Source organism: Hyla sarda, chromosome 10 (genome assembly GCF_029499605.1).
Source record: "Hyla sarda isolate aHylSar1 chromosome 10, aHylSar1.hap1, whole genome shotgun sequence".
Lineage (NCBI taxonomy): Eukaryota > Metazoa > Chordata > Amphibia > Anura > Hylidae > Hyla > Hyla sarda.
In genome coordinates, this window is record NC_079198.1 from 40634975 (window position 1) to 40658024 (window position 23050).

Consider the following 23050-nt stretch of genomic DNA (forward strand, 5'->3'; position numbering starts at 1 on the left):
GTGCTTTATGCTATTTTTGGCTTTGTGACCTTATTTGTTCTGTATGTGGGGTTATACAAGCATTAGGTTGACGAGGACAGGGAGGGTAACTTGCAAGCATGCAGTATATCAGCATATCCATTATTAAGTTGTGGGTAAGGTTACTTTATGATAATATAAAAATTATCCAACTGGATAAAAAAGGTGTAATTTTATGAATAAAAAAGGAAAACAAGGAAAGTCAGGCTGTGTTTAAAGGGATATTCCCATCTCTGACTTATGGCAAATGCACAGGAAAACTGTAAGAATATAATTAACACAAGAATTTGCCATTTAAATAACACAATTCATATCCTCAAAGTTCCTGATTGTTTTAACTATACATGGACATTTTAACCCCTTAAGGACATTTTAGCCTTAAAGGGGTATTCCGCCCCTAGACATCTTATCTTACTGCCACGCCCACTCCCAAAGGCTTGCATTAAGGGGCGGGGCCTAGTGTCCTGAGGGGGCGGGGCCGTGACATCACTGTACTCTTGCCCCTCTATCGCCAGTCATCAGCAACAGAGCGTTCTTCGCTCCATGCAGCTTGTGCTGCAGGAGAGATTGCAGGGATCGCAGCGGCGGGACCCCCGTGATCAGACATCTTATCCCCTATCCTCTGGATAGGGGATAAGATATCTAGGGGTGGGGTACCCCTCTAAGAACACAGCCAATTTTATTTTAACATTTTCGTTTTTTCCTCCTCGCCTTCTAAAAATCATAACTCTTTATTATTTTCATCCTCAGATCCATATGAGGGGTTGTTTTTTGTGCTACCAGTTGTCCTTTGTAATGACATCACTCATTTTACCATAAAATATATTGTACAACCAAAAAATATTATTTGTGTGGAGAAATTGAAAAAAACCCTGCAATTTAGCTAATTTTGGAAGGCTACGTTTTCACGCTGTACACTTTATGGCAAAAATGACATGTTTTCTTTATTCTGTGGGTCAATATGATTAAAATGATACCCATGACTACACACTTTTCTATTATTGTATCCCAAAAAAAAAATCTCAAACTTTTTAACCAAATTAGTATGTTTGAAATCCCTCTATTTCTAATTTTTTGTATATGCGGTGGTACGAGGGCTCATTTCTTGCGCCGTGATCTGTAATTTTTATGCATACCACACTTGTATATATAAGACTTTTAAATTACTTTTAATAATTTTTTTGGGGAATAAAATGAGACAAAAAAGCTGCATTTTTGGACTTTTGTTTTCTACGTTTACACCATTCACCATACAGAATCATTAACATATTTTGATAGTTTGGACAGATAGTCTGGCGATACCAAATATGTTTATTATTTTTTTAAGATTTTTGGGGGTAAAATGGAAAAAGGGACAATTTATATTTTTATTGGGGGAGGGATTTTTAAAAAATTTTTACCTTTTTTTTTATATTTTTTTTTACACTTTTTATCTATAGCAATCACTTGATTGTTAATACTGTTCAGTGCTATGCAGTGTTATCGGATATCTTCTGCTCTGGTCTGCTCGATTTCAGACCAGAGCAGAAGACCCCAGGAGACAGACGGAGGCAGGTGATGGGACCTCCGTCCACCATTATAGATGGTCAGATCCCTCATCCATTTTAAGTGCCGTACTGCATAGATGCCGTGATCTGTATTGATCACGGCATCTGAGGGGTCAATGGCGGACATCAGCACGATGGCTGATGTCCGCCATTACCAGCGAGTCCCTGGCTGCTTATAGCAGCCGGGACCTGCCATGCATGATGAAAGCACTATTGAAATGACTTTTAGGGTAGGGTCACACGTGCCGTATTTTGCTGCGTATTTTCCTATTCATTGAAGTCAATGGGTAGTAAAACATGCAGCTGATTTTGCTACCCATTGACTTCAATGGGTAGGAAAAATTACGCAGAAGCAAATATGCAGCAAAATGCGGCACATGTGACCTTACCCTACTATTCTCTTACCAATCTTTTCTCTGTGCATATAAACTACTGTTCTGTTAATAGATCATCCAATATGTATGTGCTAATTACAATATTCAAATTTTACTAAATTACATTTTAATTTGGTAGTTATGAGCTGTTTGAAAGAGACCCACAAGCTATGGTCATGCTGGCTATTAATTCCAAATGTGTTTCATCTGTTTTTATTTCAACAATGTTTTTTCTGGAAACTCTTCCATAAAGTCCCTCTCTATGGAGTGTACAGTTTATAGTGGTCCTATACTTTCCTCTCTAATGTAGATCTTCTGAGCTCCTTTAGTGTTATTATTGGTGCCTTTGTTGACTCTCTTAAACCCTTGGGGTTTATCAAAACCGGTCTAGAGGAAAAGTTGCTGAGTTTCCCATAGTAACCAATCAGATTGCTTCTTTCATTTCTGAAAAGACCTCTGAAAAATGAAAGAAGCAATCTGATTGGTTGCTATAGGCTACTGGTCAACTTTTCCTCTGGACAGGTTTTGCTAAATGTCCTCCTTGGTTTTCATTTTACTTGCATAGTGGCAGTGGCGTTGCTAGGGTTGGTGTCACCCGGTGCGGCAGAAAATGGTGTCACCCCATACCTCCCCCCCTCAGTAAGTTTTTAGCCTGTTGTGACAGACACCACTGTTGTAGCGCATTGTGAGAAATTCCAGTATAATAATCAGATATAACAGTTGCCACAGAATAGGAAAGTGTTAAAGAAGTTTTCACCATTTAAATATACAGCTCCCAGAATTACTTAAAGGGGTACTCCACTGGAAAACATTTACTTTTATATCAACTGGTGCCAGAAAGTTAAACAGATTTTTAAATTACTTCTATTTAAAATCTTAATCCTTACAGTACTTATCAGCTGCTGTATGCTCCACAGGAAGTTGTTTAGTTCTTTCCAGTCTGACCACAGTGCTATTTGCTGACACCTCTGTCCATGTCAGGAACTGTCCAGAGCAGGATAGGTTTGCTATGGGGATTTGCTCCTACTATAGACAGTTCTTGACATGGACAAAAAGAAAAGAACTTCCTGTGAATCACTTATACATCAGCTAATAAGTACTGGAAGGATTAAGATTTTTAAATAGAAGTCATTTATAAATCTGTTTAACTTTGTAGCACCAATTGATAAAAAAAAATGTTTTCCAGTAGAGTACCCCTTTGAGCAGTGGTGAGGTTATGCTGGGAGTTGTAGTTTCACTGACCTAACTGTAGAACTGACAAGCGACTACAGCTCTGATAGGACATAGAGAGGAGAATGTACAATAATATCAGTGACTACAGGTGACGTCTTCTTTATAGTGAGGAGAATACAGGTGACGTCTTCTCTATAGTGAGGAGAATACACAATGATATCAGTGACTACAGGTGACGTCTTCTCTATAGTGAGGAGAATACACAATGATATCAGTGACTACAGGTGACGTCTTCTCTATAGTGAGGAGAATACACAATGATATCAGTGACTACAGGTGATGTCTTCTATATAGTCTTCCCTTATCTAATTCAGATGGTACATACCGCCTGGTCCAGCTAAAACTTCTGTCTGTAAAATGTGACGCCCAGACGTCTCCTCACTATGTCAGGGCATTCTCATTCTCTATATGAAAACAAGTATTATCATAAACCTGCCAGACACTGTATCCTCTAAATATAATATAACCATACACTACACTCTTAGATTATAAACCTTCCATACACCATACCCACTGAATATAATACTACCACACACTGTACATTCTGAATATAATACCAACACATACTGTACACTCTGAATATAAATCTGCCACATACTGTACACCTGAATATAATACCGCCACACACTGTACCCTCTGAATATAATACTACCACACACTGTACATTCTGAATATAATACCATCACATACTATACCCTCTGAATATAAATCTACCACATACTGTACCCCTGAATATAATACCGCCACACACTGTACCCTCTGAATATAATACTACCACACACTGTACATTCTAAATATAATACCATCACATACTGTACCCTCTGAATATAAATCTACCACATACTGTACCCCTGAATATAATACCGCCACACACTGTACCCACTGAATATAATACTATTACACACTGTACATTCTGAATATAATACCAACACATACTGTACACTCTGAATATAAATCTGCCACATACTGTACCCTGAATATAATGCCGCCACACACTGTACCCTCTGAATATAATACTACCACACACTGTACATTCTGAATATAATACCATCACATACTGTACCCTCTGAATATAAATCTAACACATACTGTACCCCTGAATATAATACCACAACACACTGTACACCTGAATATAATACTACCACCCACTGTACCCTCTGAATATAATACTACCACAAACAAACCCTCTGAATTTAACGTTGCCATACAGTGCAACCTCTGAATATAATACCACAACCGCAGTAACACCCCTCAACATCCGTTAGCTGATGCTATTACCACGGGAGGGGGGGGGTTTTGGTGGTGTTGCTAGTGGATGATGGGGGTGCTACTACTGGGGGGGTGTGGCTGGAGGATGATGAGGGTGCAACTGGCCATCCTCCCCTGGCAGTATCACCCCCATCATCCATCCGCAGGATCATCCACCTGGCAGGAGCACCGCCATCATCCACCATCAGGATCTGCTGATGGAGGTGCTACTGCTGTGGGTGGGGGGTGTTGCTGGTGGATGATAAGGGTGCTACTGCCAGGGGGGGAGCATTAGGTAGGCAGCAGTTCCCCACATTTGGTAGCACAGATTCCCCACATTAGGTAGCAGTTTCCCCACATTAGGTAGCATAGACTCCCCACATTAGGTAGCATAGAATCCCCACATTAGGTAGCATAGACTCCGCACATTTGGTAGTAGTTACCCCACATTAGGCCGCAGGTTCCCTTGCAGGTCTCCCCCCCCCCCCCCCCCACCCCCACAAAAAAAAAAACACATACAACACAGAGAGACACAAATACACACACAGTCAGAGAGACACACACTCACAGACAGACAGACACACAAAGTCACAGTCACACACACAGAGTAACACAGTCACACACACAGAGTCACACACACACACACACACACAGAAAATAAGGCATACTTGGCACACCAGAAGGCCTCCTACATAATTCAAATACAAGAAATGATTGTGGGCAGGGGTGTAGCGCTCCTGGGTCCCCCTGCAACACACACACAGTCACACACACACACAGAGTCACACACAGTCACATACATACACACACACACAGACAGTCACATACACACACACAGTCACACACAGTCACATACATACACACACACACACACACACAGACAGTCACACACAGAGATAGCGACAGACAGACACACACACTGACCCATCCAGCGCAGCGCTCCTTCTCTCCTGGCACCCTGCGACCATGCGGTGGTGCTGACGGACGGGCGCACAGCGGCGATGAAGGCCGGGGGGGTGGCAGCTGACGAACGGGCGCACACCGGCGATGAAGGGCGAGGGGGTGCTGACGGGCGCACAGCGCATGTGAATGCCGGGGGGGGGGGGGTGCTTGCGGACGGGCGCACAGCGCAGGTGAAGAGGGGGGCGGGGGGATGGGGGTTGCTGCCGGTCGGGTACAGACGGGGGTGTCGGTGTAGCAGGGGGGGGTGCTGCGGAGCATCTTGGTGTCACCCCATTAGGTTGGTGTCACCCGGTGCGGGCCGCACCCCCCGCACCCAGGTCTGCATAGTGGCGTTGCAGACACAGAGACCTATCAGGACAGTTATATTTATACTAACACCATTGGGGAGGTTCAACAAAACTTGTGCAGAGAAAAGTTGACCAGTTGCCCATAGCAACCAATCAGATTATGATAGATCTTCTCTCATGTTACAGATCGTGTTAGACTTTGACTACACTCAGGAGGACTGTGTGCAACTGACTTTGTGCTTTCTCGATTGAATTGGTCAAACTAGTATTTGTTTAGGGGTTTTATAGCATATATGTTAAATATATAAACACTCACAACTTTTCAGTCTTGATCTATTTATTTTTTAAACAAGGATTTTTGTAATTGTCTAAGACATTGCTAATACTGCAGTTCGTCTGCTATTCCAGTTGAAATATATGCAGCGGCTCCCAAGCATCTTTCAGTCTCCTGAGGTTCCCAAAGGGTCTTCTGCTCTGCTCCTCTATGACCTACTTAACCCCTTAAGGACCACGGGTTTTTCCGTTATTGCACTTTCATTTTTTCCTCCTCACCTTTTAAAAATCATAACCCTTTCAATTTCGCACCTAAATGTCCAAATGATGGCTTATTTTTTGCGCCACCAATTCTACTTTGCAGTGACATCAGTCATTTTACCCAAAAATCTACGGCGAAACGGAAAAAAAAATAATTGTGCGACGAAATTGAAGAAAAAACGCCATTTTGTAACTTTTGGGGGCTTCCGTTTCTACGCAGTCCCTTTTTTGGTAAAAATGACACCTTATCTTTATTCTGTAGGTCCATACGATTAAAATATATAGGTTTGACTTTGTTGTACTTCTGTAAAAAATCATAACTACATGCAGAAAAATTTATACGTTTAAAATTGTCATCTTCTGACCCCTATAACTTTTTTATTTTTCCGCATATGGGGCGGTATGAGGGCTCATTTTTTGCGCCATGCTCTGAAGTTTTTATCGGTACCATTTTTGTATTGAACGCACTTTTTGATCGCTTTTTATTCATTTTTTCATGATATAAAAAGCGACCAAAAATATGTTATTTTGGACTTTGGAATTTTTTTTTGCGTAAGCCATTGACCGTGCGGTTTAATTAATGATATATTTTTATAGTTGGGACATTTACGAACGTGGCGATACCACATATGTTCATATTTATTTTTATTTACATAATGTTTTTTTTTTATGGGAAAAGGGGGTGATTTGAACTTTTATTAAGGAAGGGTTAAATCACATTTATTAACTTTTTTTTACACTTTTTTCTTGCAGTGTTATAGGTCCCATAGGGACCTATAACACTGCACACACTGATTGCCAGCACTGTTGACTGCAAGGCCATAGCTTTGCAATGATCAGCGTTATTGGCGGTCGATTGCTCAAGCCTGCATCTCAGGCTTGGAGCAATCAATTGCCGAGGGGACACGCCGGAGGCAGGTAAGAGGACCTCCGCTCGTGTCCCAGCTGAACGGGACACCGCATTTTCACTGCGGTAGTCCCGATCAGCCCCGCTGAGCAGCCGGGCAGCTTTCACTTTCATTTTAGATGACCCCGCGTTATATCGCAGGAGACGGCCAAGCACGTAAATATACGTCCTTGGTCGTTAAGGGTTTAAAGGGGTACTCCAACGCTAAGACATCTTATCCCCTATATATATATATATATATAAAGGATAGGGGATAAGGTGCCTGATCGTGGGGGTCCCACCGCTGGGGACCCCCGTGATCTTTCACGCAGCACCCCGTTACCATCAGCCCCCGGAGCATGTTCACTCCGGGTCTGATGACTGCCGATCATGGGGCCAGAGTATTGTGACATCACGGCTCTGCCCCTATGGGACATCACCCTGTGCCCCCTCAATGCAAGCCTATGGGAGGGGGCGTGACATCATCTGTACTTTTTATCGATACCACATGTGCATATATAAATCTTTTAGACAATTTTTTATTACATTTTTTTTTATAAAATGTGACTAAAAGGCAGCATTTTTTTACTTTTTTTTTATTTTTTATGTTTACGCCATTCACTGTACGGGGTCATTAACATTATATTTTGATAGTTCGGACATTTACGCATGCGGCGATACCAAATATGTTTATTAAAAAAAACGCTTTTTGGGGGTAAAATTGGAAAAATTCCAATTTTCATTTTTATTGGGGGAGGGGATTTTTCACTTTTTACCTTTTAGTTTTACATTTTCCAACTTTTTTTTTTACACTTTTTATGTCCCAATAGGGGACTATCTATAGCAATTAATTGCTAATACTGTTCAGTGCTATGCATAGGGCATAACTGATCAGTGTTATCAGCAATCTTCTTTTCTGGTCTGCTCGATCTCAGACCAGAGCAGGAGACGCTGGGAGACGGACGGAGGCAGATGAGGGGACCTCCGTCTGCCATTACAGATGATCGGATCCCCGCGGCAGCGCTGTGGGCAATCCGCTCATCTATTTTAACATGTGCACTGCCGCAGATGCTGTGATCTGTACTGATCACAGCATCTGAGGGGTTAATGGTGGACATCCGCGCAATCGCGGATGTCGGCCATTACTGGCTGTACATTCTGATAGCAGCTGGAACCTGCCATGTATGACGCGAGCACCGCTCCGATACTCACGGTCATACACAGGACGTAAATGTACGTCCTGGTGCGCTAAGTACCGCCATACCAGGACGTACATTTATGTCTGTGGTTGTTAAGGGGATAAGCAGTCCAGTGAAATGTTCTTAAAACATGTTTTTATGTAGAGTTTATATGTCTTTCAGTTTTTTTTTTACATGTGCTCATAGCCCCGTCTATTTAACCCATTAAGCAACCCCCATGTCGGCTATTGCCGCAAATTACCGATCAATTCAGATCGACGATTTGGGGCGATTCCGGGCTGATCGGGTCTCTGATGACCCGATCGCCCGGAAAATAGGGATCATTAGAGCTGTCAGTGACAGCCCCGATCATCCTAAGGGATAGGAGCGAGGTAGCATTGGTGCCACCCTGCCAATGGTTGTCAGGACTGACTGACCAATGGCAGTTGGGGGGCGGGGGGGTTGAAGATGAAATCCCCTCTCTGCCTGCCCCTGGATGTCGGGCAGAGCAGGGTGCAGAAGATGGCGGCGGTACCTGAGGGACTTGCGGCGGGGGCCGGCGACCATTGGCGGGATCAGTGGGGGATCAGTGGCGGCGGTAAGGAGGCTATGGAGGTGAAGGTAGCAGTAAATATAGCTGTAAAGAGATCTTTCCTGCTGCCTTCTAAGGGTTGCCAAACTACAACTCCCAGCATTCCCAGACAGCCAAAGGCTGCCTGGGCATGCTGGGAGTTGTAGTTTTGCAACATCTGTAGGGCCATAGTTTGGAGACCACTATACAGTGGTGCACAAGCTGTAGCCCTCCAGATGTTGCAAAACTACAACTCTCGGCATGCCCAGACAGTCCAAACATGCTGGGAGTTGTAGTTCTGTGACATCTGTCCCTTCAGATGTTGCAGAACTACAACTTTCAGCATGCCTGGAAAGTCTCAGCATGCTGGGAGTTGTAGTTTTGCAACATCTGGAAGAGCACAGTTTGGAGACCACTATACAGTGGTGTCCAAACAGTAGCGCTCCAGATGTTGCAAAACTACAACTCCCAGCATGCTGAGACATGCTGGGAGTTTTAGTTCTGTAACATCTGAAGGGACAGTAAAAAATTACATTTTTCATTTTCACAGACCACTGTTCAAAAAATCTGTCAGACACCTGTGGGGTGAAAATGCTAACTGTACCCCTTATTACATTCCTTTAGGGGTGTAGTTTCCAAAATGGGGTGGGGGTCCACTGTGGGGGGGTCCACTGTTCTGGTACCACTGGGGGGGGCTTTGTAAACACACAAAACAATGTATACCCCTATACACATTGTTTTGTGTGCTTACAAAGCCCCCCCCCCCCCGTGGTGCCAGAACAGTGGACCCCCCCACATGTGACCCCATTTTGGAAACTACACCCCTAAAGGAATGTAATAAGGGGTACAGTTAGCATTTTCACCCCACAGGTGTCTGACAGATTTTTTGAACAGTGGTCTGTGAAAACGAAAAATGTAATTTTTCATTTGCACAGCCCACTGTTCCAAAGATCTGTCAAACTACAGTGGTGTGTAAATGCTCACTGCACACCTTATTAAATTCTGTGAGGGGTGTAGTTTCCAAAATGGAGTCACATGTGGGGGGTTTCTGCTGTTCTGGCATCATGGAAGGTTTCTAAATGTACATGGCCCCGACTTCAATTCCAGCAAAATTCTCTCTCCAAAATTCCAATGGCGCTCCTGCTCTAAGACCTGTAGTGCGCCAGCAGAGCACTTACCGTCCACATATGGGGCGTTTTCTTAACCGGGAGAAATTGGGCTTCAAATTTTGGGGTCCATTTTCCCCTATTACACCATGTGAAAATGAAAAATTTGGAGTAACACCTTCATTTTAGTGTTAAAAATCTAATTTTCCATTTTCATGTCAAACTTCAACGCAAAGTTGTCAAACACCTGTGAGGTGTTAAGGCTCACTGTACCCCTTGTCACGTTCCTTGAGGGGTGGTTTCCAAAATAGTATGCCATTTTTTTTTTTTTTTTTTGCTGTTCTGGCACCCTGGGAACTTTCAAAATGCAACAGGCCTCCTAAAAACCATTTTAGCAAAATTCAATTTTAAAAAGCCAAATTTGTCTCCTTCTCTTCTGAGCATTGTAGTGCGCCAGTAGAGCACTTAACGTCCACATATGGGGCGTTTTCTTAACCGGGAGAAATTGGGCTTCAAATTTTGCGGTCCATTTTCTCCTATTACCCCTTGTAAAAAGGAAAATTTGGGGTAAAACCATCATTTTAGTGTTAAAAATCGAATTTTCCATTTTCACGTCCAACTTCAACACAAAGTCGTCAAACACCTGTGAGGTGTTAAGGTTCACTGTACCCCTTGTTATATTCCTTGAGGGGTGTTGTTTCCAAAATAGCATGCCATGTGGGGGTTATATTGCTGTTCTGGCACCATAGGGGGCTTCCTAAATGCAACATGGCCCCCAAAAACCATGACAGCAAAATTTGTTTTAAAAAATCCCATAGTTGCTCTTTCCCTCTTCAGCCATGTTGTGATCCCGCAGAGCACTTTATGTCAACATATGAGGTGTTTCCGTACTCAAGAGAATTTGGGCTACAAATTTTGCGGCGTTTTTTCTCCTTATACCACTTCTAAAAATGAACAAAATGGGACTACAAGAACACGTTAGTGTAAAAAATGCAGATTTAGATTTTTCTCCTCCACTTTGCTGCTATTCTTGTGAAACACCTAAAGGGTTAAGAAACTTTCTGAATGTCATTTCGAATACTTTGAGGGGTGTAGTTTCTATAATGGGGTCATTTATGTGGTATTTCTCTCAGTAAGGCCCCTCAAATCCACTTCAAACTTAACTGGTCCCTGAAAAATTCAGATTTTGAAATTTTCGTGAAAATTTTGAAAATTGCTGCTATACTTTGAAGCCCTCTTATGTCTTCCAAAAGTAAAAACATGTCAACTTTATGATGCAAACATGAAGTAGACATATTGTATTTGTGAATCAATATATAATTTATTTGGTATGTCCATTTTCCTTACAAGCAGAGAGTTTCAAAGTTAGAAAAATGCAAAATTTTCTAAATTTTCATGAAATTTGGGGATCTTTCTCCAAGAAAGGATGCAAGTAATGACGAAAATTTACCACTATGTTAAAGTTGAATATGTCACGTAAAAACTGTCTCGGAATCAGAATTAAAGGTAAAAGCATCTCAGAGTTATTAATGCATAAATTGACAGTGGTCAGAATTGCAAAAAAGGGCTGAGTCCTTAAGGTGAAAATGGGTCCCTAAAGGGTTAAGATAGTGGTAAATTTGTGTCACTACTTGCATCATTTCTTTGTGAACAATTCCAAATGTAATAAAAAAAATAAGAAAATGTTTTGAATTTTAAATGCTCTGCTTGTAAGGAAAATGTCTACATAAGGCATATGTCTACGTTATGTAGGCATCATAAAGTAGACATCTTTTTACTTTTTGAAAACATTAGAGGGCTTCAAATTTTAGCAGCAATTTTTCAAATTTTTGTAACAAACGTATACATTTTTAGAACAAAAATGCACAAAATGCACACATTACAGGATGCAACCCAAATCAGGACAAAATCAGTAATTATAACAGTAGAACCAAAACAGTGGGCATAGTGGGTACAAGGATGTAAAAGCAAATATCAGCATAAGGATAAAATTGGGACTGTCAGAACACATAGAGGTTAATACTAGGGATGTCCCGATACCGATAGTAGTATGGGTATCGAGGCCAATACTGGCCATTTCCATGGTATTAGGGACTCGTTCAATGTCCCCTATACCATGTCCGATACCTGCTGCCGCTCCGCTGCCCCGTTCTCTCGTCTGCATCATGGCGTTCTATGGAGGAGCATGTGACATAAACGTCACTCCTCCTCCCCTGTGCCCAGCGTAACACTACGGAGGAAGCAGAGTGACGTGTATGTCACATGCTCCTCCATAGAACGCAATGATGCGGACGGGAGGACGGAGCAGTGGAGCGGCAGCACCCGACAGAGGACAGCCGCAGGTGAGCTGTCCACAAGGGTGAGGGCTGCGGTCTACAGGGGCCCTGCTAATGTCTAAAGGGGGCCCTGCTAATGTCTAAAGGGGGCCCTGCTAATGTCTAAAGGGGGCCCTGCTGTTTAAAGAAGGGTCCTGCTAATGTCTAAAGGGGGCCCTGCTGTCTAAAGGGGGGTCCTGCTAATGTCTAAAGGGGGGCCCTGCCGTCTAAAGGGGGGTCCTGCTAATGTCTAAAGGGGGCCCTGCTAATGTCTAAAGGGGGGCCCTGCTAATGTCTAAAGGGGGTCCTGCTAATGTCTAAAGGGGGTGGCCCTGCTAATGTCTAAAGGGGGGGCCCTGCTGTCTAAAGGGAGGGGGGTCCTACTAATGTCTAAAGGGGGTCCTGCTATTGTCTAAAGGGGACCCTGCTAATGTCTAAAGGGGGGCCCTGCTAATGTCTAAATGGTGGGCCCTGCTTATGTCTAAAGGGGGCCCTGCTAATGTCTAAAGGGGGTCCTGCTAATGTCTAAAGGGGGTCCTGCTAATGTCTAAAGGGGGTCATGCTAATGTCTAAAGGGGGCCCTGCTAATGTCTAAAGGGGGCCCTGCTAATGTCTAAAGGGGGGTCCTGCTAATGTCTAAAGGGGGGGTCCTGCTAATGTCTAAAGGGGGATACTCCCTACTATTATCCTACTATTATAGGCAATCTTACAGCAGAGTCACCTGCAATAACTTGAATTTATATGTAGATAGTGCAGCTGACCCGGTTTCTACCGCTGCTCACCACGTGAACATCAGCGCAATCTCTCCGGAGACATCGGTTTTGCCGCCAATGCAAATTCCATGTTCTGCCCAATGGAGAAGGGAGAAATCTTGGCTCATACTACAGCAGCCGCATCCATTGTACAAAACAAGGACCCACATATCAGCACGGTAAGCAGCGCCAGAAACCGCGTCACCATGCTGTCGGATTCCCTTTAAAATAAAAGTACTCGTATTTGGTATCGGCGAGTACTAGAATTAAAGTATCAATACTTGTACTCGGCCTTAAAAAAAATGGTATCGGGGCATCCCTAGTTAATACAGTGAAATAGTATAGCGAATGTTAGGACAATAGGAAAAAGACATCCAGGGGCACCAAACACGGTCAAACCAGTCCACCACATCATCCCCCATGGCATTTATTTTTTCGGAGAGCATAATAGAGTTAACAAGGTCAATAGCCCTATCTAAAGAAAGAACCGGAGACTTCCAGTTCCCTGCCTCATGAATCCTGGCTGCCATAAGGATAAGCAGGGCTTAGCGAAATATCCTATTCGGCATACAAGATGGTCTCCTACTAAGTAGACAAAACATTGGCTGAAGGGGGCAAGAGAATCCAGTAACCTCCCACAAAAGGGAGACCACAGAAGACCAAAAGGTCCTAGCCAATGTGCCGGACCACCAGATATGGTGCATGAAGCCAAGGTGGTCGCAACCACGGAAACACAGTGGCGAGGAGGATGGAAAAATCCTGTGTAATCGAGTAGGGACATAGTAAGCCCTGTGAAGTATTTTGAGGCTGTACAAGAGGCCTGCCAGCTCCCTCTACTAAGAGATTCAAAACAACAGTGAAAATCTGCCTCCCATTTCTGCCTCCCATTCAACTGGCCATAGATCACAGAAAGTAAACCTTTGCAGGTAGGAGAATATAGCATTAAACACTCAAATCTAGATAGGTAGGTATCAGCGAGAGAAGTAGAAAGAGAGCGAAGAAATGAAAAAACCTGATTAACTCGTAGGCATTCTGTAGTAGTGATCCTTAAATTCTTCCAACATCAGAAGGCGTCCCCAAACCAGAAAGTCATGGAGGTGGTGCAGATTCAGTGAGGACCACCAAAGAAAATCAGAGGAGCTAAAGCCAGGAGAGAAGCATGGGTTACCCAAGAGAGTGGACAGCGGAGAAGTGAGGGATTGAAGGCAAAAGCGGAAACGGACCAACCACCACAGGGAAAGCGAGTACAAGGTAAGTAGAGCAGAAGAAGGGACATAACGAGATATTGGAGGGACAGACCACATAAGAGCAGAAAAGGAATAAGGCAGATGTAACAAGGATTCCAAACGAACCAAGAGGGGTGCTCCTTCGGGAACCATAAAACATGCAAGTTGGCTCAAATGTGCAGCACAATAGTATTTCAGAAAATTGGAGACAGAAAGCCCGCTCAAACACTTATGATAGTGCATGATAGAACGGGGAATGCAGGCGGGGGGGGTTATTATGCCAAATAAAGCTGGAGACATCCAACTAGGTATCAGGACTGGCAGGGTTCCGAACAGGTAATGAAGCCGGGGCAATACCACCATCTTAACCGTATGAACCCCTACCGATCCAGGACAAGTAAGGCACATCCCAGGAGCGAAGGTCAGCTCTGATAGAGCAATAAAGAGGCAGATAGTTAGCAGAGAAGAGAGGGGAAATAGAGGGGGTCAGGGATACACCAAGATATGACAGGCTAGAAGCAGGGTCAGGAAAGGTAAAAATGAGACAGATCAGCTTCTGAGTATGCCGAGGAACACCACAGAAAAGGGACTCAGACTTCGAGACATTCACTCGCAGGCTAGAAAACAGATAAAAGTCAGAGAGAAGGGGAGAGAGATTAGGGAGAGAGGTAACAGGGCGGGTAAGGGACAAAAGAAGGTCATTCGCAAACAGCCTAAGTTTATAGCACGAATGACTGATCATGACCCCAGAAATGTCAGGAGAATCTCTAATGAGGGCTGCCAGGGGCTCCATTACCAAAGCAAAGAGAGCAGGTGAGAGGGGCACCCCTGGCGGGTCCCACAAGAGATGAAGATAGGAAGGGGGTGGTAGTAGGCAGTTTGAGAAAAGCAGAGAGGTGAGAGTATAGTAAACTAATAAGATGGACAAAAGGACCCGTGAAACCCATGCTACCAAGGACACCGTGGAGATAGGCCTAGAAGACACTGTCAAATACCTTTGCTATATTTAAAGCAGGCAGCATAATGGGGGGGTAGAAGGGGATGAGGCCCATTGCATCACATCCAAGACTTTTCTAATATTATCAGAGTCTTGGCTGCAGGGGTAAAGCTGACTTGATCAGCATGCACTAGTTTGGGAAGCAGGACATTAAGAAGTGAGAATTTTGGTATCTAGATTGATGAGAGAAATAGGAAGATATTTAGATACTAGAGAGGGGTCCTTTATGGGGCTTGGAAATTACAGTGATAAGAGCATCGATATATTCAGAGGGGAGGCAGCGAGCTTGAAAAAGACAATTACAGAGAGAAACCAAGTGGGGAGAGAGTATAGAAGAGAATTTCTTGTAGTATTGGGCTGAGAGCTCGTCTAAGGCTGGAGCCTTACCAAGCTTCAAAGAATAAAATTATAGAAGAAACGTCCTCGAAAGAAATGGGAGCATTGAGAAAGTCCCTGTCATCTGAGGAGAGAGAAGGCAGAGCAATAGAGTGCAGAAATTAGGATATGCAAGAGTCAAAGTGAGGCGGTTGGTCTGGGGCAGAATATAAATTAGAGAAAAAAGAATGAAAGGCTTAAAAGATACGACAGGGATGAGAGGAGCAGGAGCCAGGGCGCATCTGGACACTATGTACATAATTTAGACGCTGCCTTTGCTTGATCATCCAAACTAGCAACTTGTGAGGTTTGTTAGCAAAGCAATAGTACGTGGCTCTCAAACAGCGCAGAGCCTTCTCTACTCCAATAGACAAGACAGAGTCCAGATGAACCCTGACCTCCCGCAGTGCTCTCAGAAGATAAAGGGAAGGGTTTCGCTGCTGAGCCAGAGAAAGCCAATCCAATTTATCCTCCAAGCCAACTTGGTGACGATCGCGCTCCTGTTTTAAACTGGAAGCAATTGAGATAAGTTGGCCTTATGTAGGCTTTGTGGGCACACCAAACCCATATAGGATCAGACTCAGGTAGCATATGAAGCAATATACGACGTAAGATCCTCTGTAAGAGCAGTCTTAACAGATGGATTTGTAAGAAGTGGCTCATTGAGTCTCCACTTGAAAGGAGTAGTCGGTCCGCCCACAAGGTCCAGCTCAGCAATAACCATATTATGATCCGATGAGAGAGGGCATGGCGAGCATACAATAACATATTCACAAGCAAACAATCAATGCGAGAGTAATGTTTCTGCGAGGGGGAGAAATATGAATACCCCCGAGCCAAACCATTATGCTCACGCCATGCATCAGCCAATTTTAAGGAGCAAAAGGAAGAATACAACAACTTCTGCTGGGATTTAGACCTCACGAGGGGTGCAGGGGAGGACCTGTTCAATTTCCCATTCAACACAAAATTTAAATACCCCGCCCACAGCAAAACATCATAAGTAAATGAGGATAAGCGAGTGCACATAGAATGAAAAAAGGGCATAGGATTGACATTAGGAGCATGTGAATTAAAGGGGTACTCTGGTAGAATTTTTTTTAATTCAACTAGTGTCAGAAAGTTAAACAGATTTGTAAATTACTTAAAAATATTTAAAAATCTTAACCCTTCCATTACTTATCAGCTGCTGTATGCTCCACAGGAAGTTCATTTCTTTTTGAATTTATTTTCTGTCTGACCACAGTGCTCTCTGCGGACACCTCTGTCCATGTCAGGAACTGTCCAGAGCAGGATAGTTCCTGATATGGACAGAGGTGTCAGCAGAGAGCACTGTGGTCAGACAGAAAATAAATTCAAATAGAAAAGAACTTCCTCTGTAGCATACAGCAGCTGATAATTACTGGATGGATTAAGATTTTTTAATAGAAGTAATTTACAAATCTGTTTAACTTTCTGGCACCAGGTGATTTAAAAAAAAAAAATCCACCGAAGCACCCCTTTAACAAGACACAAGCGGCACCCATAGAGGGAACCCACCAAAATAACGTAGCATAGCGAATCAATATAAGAGTGTTCCCTCTCACAAGGTAAATTATTGTGAATATAAATAAAGACATCTCTGCATTTAGACTGAAAGAAGACATTTACACTCTAGAGCAGTTTTTCTTCAACCTGCGGACCTCCAGATGTTGCACAACTACAACTCCCAGCATGCTGGGAGTTGTAGTTTTACAACATCTGGAGGTCCGCAGGTTGAAGACCACTGCTCTAGAGTATTGTGAATGTAAAAACCTAGGGCAAGAAAAGGGTGTGAAATGAGACTCTTGAATGCAGAGAATGTCCGGACGGTGTTTCATATAGTCTATGAATGCCTTCCAGCGTTTTGAAGGGGAATTGAACCCCCTGACATTATGTGACAGTATCTTAAACATTTATGCAATAGTAAACAAAAAGAGGCAAGGAACTTACAGACACAACATAAAAAGGGAAAGAGAAGAAAAGCCCACAAAAACAGAAAGAAAAAGAGGAACAAAACAACAAACAAAGAACTGGAAAGCCAGAACAAATATTAGCACGGACTAGCATACTTCCAGGCCCACAATCTGGGTAGAGGGTACAATAATATGGTCACACTCAGCCCCCTACTAACGGAGTGGGCAGCAAGCAAGAAATGTCCACCAGGTACATGGAAAGGCACAGTCAGGTATGGGTCGGCCAGGGAAAATGGGACTCCCCATCGATATTTAACATTCTCCCGGGAAACGGCCAAGGTAATAGGGCGAAAGTTGCGTCGCCATTCAAGGGTAGAAGGAGACAGATCTGAATAAAGTCTCACCTCGGGCGGCATGCCCGGCAGAACAGGTAGATTGCGGGCAGCAGATAACAGCTGATCTCTCACATCGGAGTAATGAAGCTTGAGGACCACATCCCGTGGTATATTTGGAGAGCAGGGTCGGGCCAAGGCCCGGTGCACCTGGTCCATATGAAGCAGTTCAGGCTCAAGTTGTGGCATGAGGGCCTGAAACATGGTGTCAACTACCTCCCGGAGGTTAGTCTCGCCTTCAGGAAGATCCTAATGTTTGCCCTGTGTGAGCGATTTTCCAGGTCCTCCAATTTAAGTTCCGGGGCATCCAGTTTAGCAGCATGAGAATCTATGTTTACGGTCAGTCTCGGCAGCATCCGCCAGCTCGTCTAGCTTTGATTCGTTGTCAGAGACCGGCTTACCCAGCTCATGGATCTGGGCAGTAAAATCTATGACGGTTTTTTGCAATTAAGCCAGGAAAAGTTGTTGGATATTGCGAAACATGTCCTCAGGAGACATTCGGGCCAGGTCCGCCCCGTCATCTTCAACAGATGCCATCTCTGAGCGCTATGGTGAAGCCGTCGCCATATTGGGCCAAGGGGAGGCCCTGAAAAAGTCTGGGATCGACTGCTAGAGACCCAGGTAAAGCTTCTTGTTTCTCTTCCTGGGAGACTGGGACATCATCAAGGATCAGTAGGGCAAAACCCACAGCTGTACGCGACAAATAGGTGCTAAGAGAAGTTAATTAGAGCAAGACCGGTGAAGAGCTCACATCACTTGCATCCTGCCTCGTGAGCCCCGCAATTTTCCAAATTTTGCGCGAAAATTTCTAAATCTGGATTTGTTAGTTTGAAGTGGATTTGAGCGCCTTTCTGTAAGAAATCCCCATATATGACCCTATGTTAAAAACTAAACCACTCAAAGTATTCAAATTGAAATTTAGAAAGTTTAGGTGTTTCACATGAATAGCAGCAAAGAAAAGTAAAAATCAAAATTTTTTACACTAACATATTCTTCAGCCTAAAGGGATAAAAGTAGAAAAAGCCCCACAAAATTTGTAACCCATATGTGGACGTACCCCATATGTGGACGTAAATTGCATCTAAAATGAAAGTGAAAGCATCCCGGGAGCTCAGTCAGGCTGATCGGGACCATCGCGGTGAAATTGCGATGTCCCGATCAGCTAGAACACAAGCGGAGGTCCCTTACCTGCCTCCGTCTGAAATCCAGGCTTGAGCAATCGCCCGCCGATAACACTGATCTTTGCCATGTCAATGCACGGCAATGATCTGTGTAGCAGATCAGTGTGTGCAGTGTAATAGCCACTAGGGGGGGGGGCTATAACACTGCAAAATAAAAGTGTGAAAAAAAGTTAATAAAGATCATTTAACCTCTTCCCTAATAAAAGTAAGAATCACCCCCCTTTTCCCATAAAAAAAAAAAAAAACTGTAAATAAAAATAAAAATACACATATGTTACATAGTTATATAGTTAGTACGGTTGAAAAAAGACATACGTCCATCAATCTCTACCAGTGACTCTGCCAGTTTAATCCCCCCTAAGACATACGACGCATGCATGTTATTAGTACCCAGATGCATAACTTTACATTTATCCACATTGAACCTCATTTGCCAAGTGGATGCCCAAACACTTAGTCTATCCAAGTCCTCTTGTAACCTATTCACATCCTCTATAGACTGTACCGTGCTACAAAGCTTGGTGTCATCTGCAAAGATAGAAACAGAGCTATTAATGCCATCCTCTATATCATTGATAAATAAATTAAACAATGTGGTATCGCCATGTGCGGAAATGTCCGAACTATAAAAATATATCCTTAATTAAACCGCATGATTAATGGCGTATGCACAAAAGAATTACAAATTCCAAAATAGCATATTTTTTGGTCACTTTTTATATCATTAAAAATTAATAAAAAGCGATCAAAAAGTCCGATCAATATAAAAATGGTACCGATAAAAACTACAGATCACGGCACAAAAAATGAGCCCTCATACCGGCCCATATGCAGAAAAATAAAAAAGTTATAGGGGTCAGAAGATGACAATTTTAAACGTATACATTTTCCTGCATGTAGTTATGATTTTTTTTTTTTTGCAGTAATACAAAATCAAACCTATATAAGTAGGGTATCATTTTAACCGTATCATTTTAACCTTAAAAAATGCACTGTGTAGAAACGGAAGCCCCCTTAAGTTACAGAATTGCATTTTTTCTTCAATTTTGTTGCACAATTAATTTTTTTCCCGCTTCGCCGTGGATATTTTGGTAAAATGACTAATGTCACTGCAAAGTAGAATTGGTGGCGCAAAAAATAAGCCATAATATGGTATTTTAGGTGTAAAATTGAAAGCGTTATGATTTTTAGAAAGTGATGAGGAAAAAAATGAAAACGCAAAAACGGAAAAACCCTGCATCCTTAAGGGGTTAAACGTACAAATTTTTGTACAAAAAGTTATACGTTTTTAAAAGAATTAAAACATAATACAAACCTATATAAGTTGATTATCACTTATAGACCTATAGAATAAAGATTGTGTGTAATTTCTACCGAAAAGTGCACTGCATGGAAACGGAAGCCTCCAAAAGTTACAAAATGTTGGGGTGTTTTTTGGTTTCGCCGTAGATTTTGTGGTGAAATGATTGATATCATTACAGAGTAAAATTGGTGGCGCAAAAATGAAGCCTTTATATAGGTCTGTTAGTGGAAAATTTTAAGTGTAATGATTTTTAGAAGTTGAGGAGGAAAAAAGTGAAAAATAAAAAAACCTAAGTCCTTAAGAGGTTAAAATATCATGTTTATTGTCCAGCACAGTGAGCAGCATAAATCTAAAAAATATACCAGTCACCAGAATTACTAATTTTAAGTCACACCACATATCAGAAAAATAATAATAAAATGTGATTAAAAAGTTCCATTATAACAATGGAATGGTGCAGATAAAAACCACTACGCAAAAAATGATACCTCATACAGCCCTGTATACAAAAACATTACAACATTATAGCAGGTCAGAATAGGGCAATTTTCAACATACAGTACAATAACAGAAAAGCATGTAACTGTAAATCATTTTAATCATATTGACCGACAGAAAAAATAAAAAATGGTACTTTATCGTAAAGTGTACAGCGTGAAAAAAAATCCCCTAAAAGTTGCAAAGTTTTGCGGTTTTCATTAAAATTTTCCCACACAAATAATATTTTTTTCGTTGCACTGTACATTTTATGGTAAAATGAAAGTTGTGATTACAAAGTACAATTGGTCGCAAAGTACAATTGGTACAAGTCCTCATATGGGTCTGTAGATGGGGAAAAAAAGTTATGCTTAGAACACAAAAGGAGCTGTGTCCTTAAAGGGGTACTCCAGTGGGATTTTTTTTTTAAATCAACTAGTGCCAGAAAGTTAAATAGATTTGTAAATTACTTCTATTAACAAATCTTAATCCAGTACTTAGCAGCTGCTGTATGCTCCACAGGAAGTTGAATTGTTCTTTTCTGTGTGACCACAGTGCTCTCTGCTGACACCTCTGTTCATGTCAGGAACTGTCTGGAGCAGGAGAGGTTTGCTACGGGGATTTGCTCCTACTCTGGACAGTTCCTGAAATGGACAGAAGTGTCAGCAGTGAGAACTCAAACTGAAAAGAACAACTCAACATTCTATGGAGCATACAGGAGATGATAAGTACTAGAAGGATTAAGATTTTTTAATAGAAGTAATTTACAAATCTGTTTATCTTTCTGGAAAAAGTTGATTTGAAAAAAAAATAAGTTTTCCAGTGGAGTACCCCTTTAACCCCTTAAGGACTCAGCCCATTCGGGCCTTAACCCCTTGGGGACGGAGCCCATTATGACCCTAAGAACGGGAGCATTTTTTGCAAATCTGACCACTGTCACTTTAAGCATTAATAACTCTGGGATGCTTTTACTTATAAATTTGATTCCGAGATTGTATTTTCGTGACATATTATTCTACTTTATGGTTGTGGAAAATTTTCGTCAATACTTTCATTTCTTGGTGAAAAATAAAAAAATTTGATGAAAAATACATTTTTTTTGCATTTTTCTAACTTTGAAGCTCTCTGCTTGTAAGGAAAATAGACATTCCAAATAAATTATATATTGATTCACATATACAAAGGGGGAGATCTATCAAAACCTGTGCAAAGGAAAAGTTGCCCAGTTGCCTATAGCAACCAATCAGATCGCTTCTTTCATTTTGCACAGGCCTTGTTAAAAATGAAAGAAGTGATCTGATTGGTTGCTATGGGCAACTGGGCAACTTTTCCTTTGCACAGGTTTTAATAAATCTCCCCCAATATGTCTACTTTATATCTGCATCATAAAGTTGACATGTTTTTACTCTTGGAAGACATCAGAGGGCTTCAAAGTTCAGCAGCAATTTCCCAATTTTTCACAAAATTTTCTAAAACTGAATTTTTCAGGGACCAGTTCAGTTTTGAAGTGGATTTGAAGGGCCTTAATATTAGAAATACCCCATAAATGACCCAATTATAAAAACTGCACCCCTCAAAGTATCCAAAATGACATTCATTAAATGTGTTAACCCTTTAGGTGCAGGAATCGCAGCAAAGTGAAGGAGAAAATTCTAAATCTTAATTTTTTACACTCGCATGTTCTTGTAGACTTTTGAATTTTTACAAGGGGTAATAGGAGAAAAAGCCCCCCCAAATTTGTAACCCAATTTCTCTCGAGTAAGGAAATACCTCATATGTGTATGTAAAGTGTTCGGCGGGCGCATTAGAGGGCTCAGAAGGGAAGGAGCGACAATGGGATTTGTGAATTGTGAATGTGAATATTGCTGAAATGGTTTTTGGGGGGCATGTCACATTTAGAAAGCCTCTATGGTGCCAGAACAGCAGAAAACCCCACATGGCATACCATTTTGGAAACTGCACCCCTCAAGGCACATAACAAGGGGTCAAGATAGCCTTAACACCCCACAGGTGTTTGACGACTTTTCGTTAAAATCAGATGTGTAAATAAAAAAAAAAATGTTTTCACTAAAGTGCAGTTTTTTCCCCAAATTTACCATTTTTACAAAGGGTAATGGGAGAAAATGTCCCCCAAAATTTGTAACCCCATCTCT

The 23050-nt window shown here is 42.2% G+C and overlaps 1 protein-coding gene and 1 long non-coding RNA gene across 2 annotated transcripts in view; one reads left to right on the forward strand and one right to left on the reverse strand.

The window, feature by feature from the left end:
- The window catches only part of LOC130293385 (uncharacterized), a 102380-nt gene that overhangs the window by 61693 nt on the left and 17637 nt on the right, over window positions 1-23050 (reverse strand). The window lies entirely within an intron of this gene.
- USP2 (ubiquitin specific peptidase 2) overlaps window positions 1-23050 on the forward strand; it is a 129027-nt gene that overhangs the window by 750 nt on the left and 105227 nt on the right. The gene's annotated exons all lie outside the window — the stretch shown is intronic.